At 44.2% G+C, this 7371-nt stretch overlaps 1 protein-coding gene and 2 long non-coding RNA genes across 11 annotated transcripts in view; 1 reads left to right on the top strand and 2 right to left on the bottom strand.

The window, feature by feature from the left end:
* Positions 1-7371, top strand: part of ACACA (acetyl-CoA carboxylase alpha) — a 113131-nt gene that overhangs the window by 1264 nt on the left and 104496 nt on the right. For 5 of the 9 annotated variants that reach the window (XM_031591486.2, XM_090122722.1, XM_090122723.1 and 2 more), the window contains exons 1-2: positions 5449-5648; positions 6913-7036. The gene's annotated coding sequence lies outside the window, so the exon portion shown is untranslated. Of the gene's footprint in view, positions 1-1131; positions 1702-2980; positions 3260-4469; positions 4683-5448; positions 5649-5959; positions 5977-6912; positions 7037-7371 lie in introns of those variants that run through there. The other 4 variants (XM_090122716.1, XM_090122717.1, XM_090122715.1 and 1 more) reach the window with 4 other exon arrangements.
* LOC116227937 (uncharacterized) lies at positions 1516-3644 on the bottom strand. Its single transcript, XR_016459275.1, has 4 exons — positions 3554-3644; positions 3000-3113; positions 2345-2484; positions 1516-1604 (listed from the first exon to the last, which is right to left on the bottom strand). It is a non-coding gene; the product is annotated as an uncharacterized LOC116227937 (long non-coding RNA).
* Positions 3648-5387, bottom strand: LOC149915323 (uncharacterized). The gene is made up of 3 exons (XR_016459276.1): positions 4914-5387; positions 4554-4631; positions 3648-3820 (listed from the first exon to the last, which is right to left on the bottom strand). It is a non-coding gene; the product is annotated as an uncharacterized LOC149915323 (long non-coding RNA).

Raw genomic sequence — 7371 nt, 5'->3', positions numbered from 1 at the left:
GTTGAGGGAGGCAGAGTTTGGAATGTCAATGAAATATTTATTGCTTATGCCAACAGGTTTTTCTAGTATCTGGGAATTAAAACATGAATCCAGGTAGTTAATGGAAGGAATCAGCATGTGGGTGTCTTCACAGCACCTCATTTTGCAGTGAATTGATGTGATTGCTCCTAACCAGGTAAATGTTGCTTCTGATGTCTGGTTTCAGTCTGCAGCTGTTGAAGCTGTGGTTATTTAAGCTGCTGATGTCCAATCTGCTGTTCCCAGTAAGTGGTGAAGAGGAAGACGATGCATTTTTTGTTGGTAAAAGGGTGTTTCTCTAGCGCCTGCATTTCTTAAGTAGGTTTTGTGGATAACAATAATTGGAATCTTCTCATGTAAGGATCTGGCAAAGGAAGAAAAACTATCATGAGGAATACTAAGCACCCCTCTTCCTAGCAAGCTATACCAGTGCTCGTGTTTTGTTTTTCAAATCAGTAATTAGTGGAATGACATCTCTGGGCTGAACTGAACTAAAGGTAGCAGGGACATAAAAAGCCTTCTGCCCTAACTCTGTTTGAACGGTTTTCAGCTTAGGAGAGGCCAAAAGGTGTTACCACCTGATGGCTGTTCAATGGCTTGTGTGAAATGGCTCTTAAGGGTCCCCGTTTAATTTCCTAACCTCCCACTGTAGCACATTTCTCACAGCACCGTTACACTCCAGGAAGGTCTAAGTGGATAATTTGTAATGAATAATGTGCTTGCCTTCTGCCTTTTCCTACTCAGAAGTTTTAACAAATGAAGTGATTTTCATTTCTCCCCTCCTTATTTACTGATAACTCCTGCAAGTTAAGTGTTCTTGAGCAGTTTGTTCTGTATGTGCAGTATCTGGAGAGTTTCTTGCATGCTAACAGGGCTGAGCTCTCCAGCCTCAGCAGGAGGCAGCAGATGGGGAAGGTGGCAGACACAGTGAGAGGAAGGAGTAGAGTATAGCAATTGTACCTCAGCAGTTTGCTTAATGGGGTAGGAAGCATAAGATTAAATCATTTCTTCATGAAAAGGCACCTTAATAGTTCATTTCCAGGGTTGCAGGAATATTTAGTTTTTTTTTTTTTTTTTTTTTTTTTGTTTTTTGTTTTTTGTTTTTTTGTTTTGTTTTTTTTTTTAAGTGGAAGGAAGTCTTCAAACATGTAACTGTTGCCTAGATGCTCCCAAACTGAGCTGACTGTGAAGGGCAGACTGGCCCCATGCATCCTCCCAGTGCTGACAGCACCGGCTTCCCTCTGTCCACACCAATGGCTGCAGCAGGACAGTATGTAAGGCTGAGCCCACCCAGCTTCCCTGGGGCACAGATTTGGCTATCTCCTCACTACGTAGTACCTCATTTTCACTTTGAAATTTGCTTGGACGGAGTCCTGCTACCCCTTGTTCAAAGTTTGAGTGGCACTGGCTGGTAATACCTGTGGAAGGGATTCTGGGAGTCAGGCAAAACATAGCACTGGCTTCTTCTTTCTGTTCTCAGGTAGCTGGGCTGAGAGTGTTCCTGACTGGCGATCCACTGGGGTGGAGGCTGCAGATATGCACTTGCTTCTGCTCCATCTGCTGCCAATCCAGTCACGGCACGAGCACTTAAGAAAGAAGCAGAATCACTTAGAGTTTACTAGGAGATGGTGGGGAATACCAACTTCTCAATGCTAGGAAAAGACTCTCTCTGGTCAGGCCATGGTGAGTATTAGGGGATGTTTGGGAATCGAAGTAATGTGACTTCACAGAAGTAAATTGGCATATCAGCCCCAGTGTGTTTTGATCTCAGTGTCTCCTTCTTGCATGCATGCGCTCACCAGTATGCTAAAATAGTTCATGCTACAGCCTGGAAAGAGAGGGTAAACCTCCTTTCAAAGTCTTACCTATGCTGTTCTGTCCCCTAATCTGTCCTTCCTGTGACATCGGGGTGACATCTGGCACCTGGCCAGCAGCACAAGGCTGTTCTGGGCTACTTTCTACAGAATTGCCTCACACTGACACCTGTAATTTGGGTAGTAGCTGATTACAACCAAAAAAGACATGCCAGCCGTAAGCAATAGCTGCTAATGTGCTACTCTGCTCTGCTGGGAAGGAGGAGCAAGGTTTCCTCTAGGAGGAGCACTGTCCCAGCACATGAAGGGGTTTGTGAGATGGACACAGTCAGCACGGTGACTGCAGGACACGTGCACATCTCAGAACGTGTATTTTTCTTGTCCCACTGGGCTGAGCAGGCAGGTTCTGTCCACACCTGTAAATACAGTTCTCCCTTCCTCAGAACTCAGTAGCAGTATTTCAGCTAGTCAGCGCGTGGGACTGGGTGAGAAGCTGTTGTTCGAAAACTTACCAAGTGGCTTATTTCATGTATGAAAAACATGATATAGCATATCACGGGAGCTAACAGGATGCAAACGATGAACGCTTTCATGATGATAGCTATATTTTGTTTGATCAGCAAATCTTTGCCATTTGCAGATGGAATTCTCTCTAAAATGAGATAACAAAAGAATATTTTAGATGTGTTTGCAAGTCCTTGACCATTCAAGATCTTCTTCATTTTGGTTAGGCTGGGCTGAGTAAAGTGGGTTGAGCAGAGCTTTCAGTGGAAGCTATACATCTCTCTGGAATCTCAGAATCTTTTTACTTTAAAATATTTCAGATATCTTTCAGTTGCTGAGAGGTCCCCAGAAGCAGCTGGTATGTAAGTGCTGTACAGCACTGTGGATCTTCTGCTGAAGGCCAGTGAGGTTGTGAAGGAAAGCTAGGAGCCCTTGCTTGAACATGGATGAAAGTCAGTACTTAAATACTGGTTTCTTATTACAGCTGTGGATTCACAAGGGACCCGGGACAATATATTTATTTGAGTCAGTGTAGTTATTCAGAGAAATTACTGCTTGAGAGGACTCAGGCTGAGCTGTGTGTGTGAAAGGCACTACCCTCTCCCATCCTTACACCTACTATTACACTGCTTTTGTGGCTCAGCAGGGAGAGCTGGCACCTACCTTGGGAGGTCTGCTGCACTGGGTGCACGCGTGGGGTAGATGAGCCATTGGAAAAAGCTTTCTGCTTGAGTGGTGTTGCTGTTATAGTGTGATTCGAAATCACTGCCAGAAACACTGGAAATGACAAATTGTGAAGCCAGAGATTTGTTTGAACTGAAGAACCTGAAGCAGTTTCTAGAATTACTTGCATGCTGAAGCAGTTGAGAAGAAGCAATGGAGCACCCAGCAGTACAGTGCCAGAGCACGGAGCTTTCTTGCTGGTATGCCATTTCCCAGTGTGCAGAATTTTCCTTCTGTATTAATATTGGAAACTATATTTGCCAGAATCTCCCGTCTCTCTCAAAAGAAGGGAAAACAGCAGTGTGGAATTGTTCCTTAACATGAACCTTTCAGTAGTGTTAACTGCAGCATTACTCTCTCCTTAGTTTTGATTTCTTTGTTTGAGAAGGTACAAATAATTTTTTAAATAACCATTACCATATCAACTATATGAAAATGAAGACTGCTATCCTTTCATATACTTAAACAGACATTTGTTACACTGAATTTTTTACCTTTGCTTCTGAAAATAAATCTTCTATGGAACTGCCTTCTCGTGGATGTCCGTAAGACACAGGTGTGGTTGGTGCCCCTGGCTGTGCTGGGGATGACCTGCAGGCTCTCCACAGTGCATTCCTCTGCTACCCACTCTGTCAGATCTCTGTGCATCTTCCCCAGGTGCAGCAGATTTACTTGCACAGAGCTTTGATGACTAAAGCATTCCAGAAATGTAACTTTATGGTTTCTACTTAATGTCTCTCTGGTTTCAGCTATCCCAGGGGCTGGAAAAAGATAAGAGCTAGATGTTAGTAAAGGTTTCTCTTAGATTGGATGAAGTTCCTCCCACGAGAGGTTCAAACCAGCAGTTAGCTGTGAAGGATGTGCTGCTGTAGGGAAACTGCAGAGACAGCTTGGTGTTAGTGTTACAGCGAGGAGAATTCAAGCAAGTTCTCTGTTCTTATTTCCTTTGTTACTGTGTGTATGTTGGACCACCCAATGCTCAAGCATTGTAATCTGGTACATTCCCAAGGACAACGTTGGCATCAGCTAACCTTACAGCAGCCTAAGCTGTTGTGGGCAGCTCCCTGATCAGTGGCCAGAGGCCGACCTCCTGTTTGGGATCCCTGTTGCCTTGGGGTCTCATGCTGAGTGGGAGCTGAGGCTCTTGGTCCCAACACTCAGGTGCCAGGAGCTGGGTGCAGGTACCCCGCTGTGATGAGGCAGGGGCAGCTCTATCAATCTAGCTTTGCAGTAAGTCCTGCAGTAACTTTGCTTTCTTTGCTGCAAGAGTTGGCTGAAAATTTCAGATGTTGCACATAATGATTGCAGGCAAGTGACACTAATCCATCGAAGGTTATTGGAATGGTCTCTTTGGTTTCTAGCAATACAGAACTAGAATTCTGCATGACCTCTGTAATCCTTTTTGGCCAGGTGGCTTAGGAAGAGCTGAGACCACAGAAAAGGCTCACCGTACCGCTGACAGCCGTGACAGCTCTCCTGCTCATGGACTCTCACCTTGCAGGAAGACATCCAGGTTTCGCACGCGGCCGGCTGCCCAGGCGTTTCCCACGTGGCATCTGTAGTCCCTGATGTCTGCAGGGAGCAAAGGGAAGGATGAGTGCCTTCGAGCTGTGATGCAGTTAGGTCAGTACTTCCCTCTTTTTGGTAACTAATTTTAAATATCAACATTTTGCTGACAGCAAAAGTGCTAGAATCTGGGGTGATGGCCAGCGCATTAGAGACTGTGTTAAGAGTAGAGATTCAGTTCAGCACACAGTAAAGTGACAAAATATGTAACATTAGTAATGAATATTTTTATAAATTTCCTACAGAATCAATATTCAGTTAGAATTTGCAGTTATGTGAGCAACTTACCTTCTCTGATGAGACTCTTGTGCACTATCACCAAGCTGAGTATTAATAGTATGACCATAATTGCACCTGCTCTTCACAGTCTTGAAGCTGTTTTTATCTTTATTGCTTTCTCTGAGCTGTTGTACAGGTGTTCAAGCAGATACTGTGCTGATTAGCAGAGCTCCTGGAACAGCTCTGTAATCATATATTCCTGCTGAAAACTCCTGTATCTTTACAGCGGTTGACTCATGCAGGGCTTAAAGTGAATGTCTTAATTATGATAGATTGTATGAATTTCTAGTTCTGAGCCAGTCCAGCAAAATGGGGACTTTGGTAAGAAATAGACCTGAAGAAAGCCTTCTCTGTCAGTCAAACTCCCTTTCAATAGGTTCGTCCCAGATGAGGTGTGGTCCTGAGCACAAATCTCAGGGCTGCACGCTGCGATGGGTGATGCTGGTGTGTGGAGCTGGGAGAGGGCACTGGGCACTGGGGTTGCCGTGGAGATGCTGGCTGCTAAGGGCTCAGCTGTTCTAGAAGCCAACAGAACCCTCACCTCCACACAGCCCAGGCTCTTTGTGGCTTTGGATGTCAATGCTGAGTGCTGCAAATGCTTAGGAAAGGGTGGGAGCCTGTGCTTGCCTGCTGGCCCTGGAGAGTGAAACCCTACAGTTCATGGGGCAGTGAAGCCCAGCAAATCCTGCAGCCAAAATGGGTGGGGAAGTCTGGCCAGAGTGCAGCTGTAACCAAAGAGTCCTGGTGAGATTGCTGTAGTCACAGGGTGGATTGGTTTTGGACAACTGGCATTTTCTACATTAGTCAAAAGGTGGCGATGGAAATAATTTCTTTCTCCAAAGTCTCTGGCTTTTAAGTGCTGAATAACGCAGGTTTATGTCCCCGATCACAAGAGGAAAGGTAGAGTGTTTCTGTTGAATCTGAAGTGACCCCTGACGTTTCATGTGACTGATACCCCAGAGACTTGAGAAAACTGCTAAATATTTTCCTGAGGTGCCAAGTTTATTCATAATTGATATCCAGTTATTGTAAGCTGAAACTACACTCATCACAAAGAATGACTATAGAATAAGTAAGTATGTCATTCACCATTGTCCAGTGCGAAAAAAAACAAGAATTTGAATATTCCTGAGAGCTGTAGCCCCCCCCAGCCCTCCCACCCAGAGCACTGTGTAAAGAATATGTAGTTGCAAATCACCATTTAATCAGCAGTTGAATTCATCTTTTATTTTGGAAATAGTATATTGATGCGAATAAAATAAAATGTTCACTCACTTCTCTGCTTGTGAAATGTAGTGCGTAGATGTCTGAGGGAGATCTGCCAGGATCCTTTGCAGAGGAGGATTTCATCATCTTGTCAATGAGCGTGTTCTCACTCAGTGCATCTGAGCATGTGTCTGTAGTATCTGTGGTGTTTGTTGGGGAGGGATTTTGATTTGGATAAGAGAATTCACTTCTGTATCCCCCTTTAAAGTGATATTTCCATACTTGTTAATTTTTATGCAATGTTCCCAAGATAGAAATCACTAGGAATCCAGTGTTTTTCAGCCTTGTAAATAAAAACTCAAAAATACTAAAAAGAGAAGTAGATTTAAAATAATTTCAAACAATTAAATGTTCATTTTTAACGTGGCTGCCTAATGCTGTTGCTAAGTTTTCCCATCCCATCCCGGAACTTGGTTTCACTTTGTGATTCTTTCTGTTGTTTCTTTGGGCTGGGGTTCTGGCACAAGCCAATCTGCAGATTTGCAACACATCTTAGGACATTTCCTGAAACGGTGAGGGAACTTAGGGCCAAGAACAGCACACCTTATGGACTGAGTGAGCTGGCAGCTCACCCACCAGCCAGAGGCAGGGTTATGGTTATCCTTGAGAACACGCAGCTGCTGTCACTTGTTGCAAGGGTTCGTGTTTCATTTCTGATGTTTAAAATCTTCTGCAAATAGCTAAAATATGATTTCGCTTTAAAAATCACATCTGACCTTCTTCTCTGCTCCTCACTTGCCAGGACACAAGCTCTGTGCATGGTGTCAGCACCCCCCTCACCTGGAATGATCCCTCCGGTGTTTGCAGTGGTGATGTTATCAGAGCCTGGGGAAGAGCCATGGAACCCTGGTTTGGCCTCATGGAAGGTAGGAACGTTTTCCCTGTATTTTTTTGGAAAATGGTTTACTTGCATTATTAAAGGTATGATTGCTTTTTTGAGAATCCAAGGAGGAGAAATTTCCCAGAAATTTCACTGAATGGCCTAAAAGCAGGTTGTGATTCAGCATGGCAAATCATTATGGCTGGGTGCTCCTTACCCTGCACCCCTAAATCAGTTACTGTAATTCCTCCCAAATGGCATTTCTTGTAAAAAGTCTTCCACCAGTACTTGCTCCTAGTGAAGAGCAGTGTTGCTGCTGGCTTCAGTGGGAAAGAACAGCTGTGAGATACAGGAAGTTCAAAGCTTTTATTTGCTTGTACA

This window comes from Phasianus colchicus, chromosome 21 (assembly GCF_987193195.1).
Source record: "Phasianus colchicus chromosome 21, bPhaCol1.hap1.1, whole genome shotgun sequence".
NCBI lineage: Eukaryota > Metazoa > Chordata > Aves > Galliformes > Phasianidae > Phasianus > Phasianus colchicus.
Note: the sequence above shows the minus strand (reverse complement) of the source record. Positions and strands in the feature narration are given on the sequence as shown.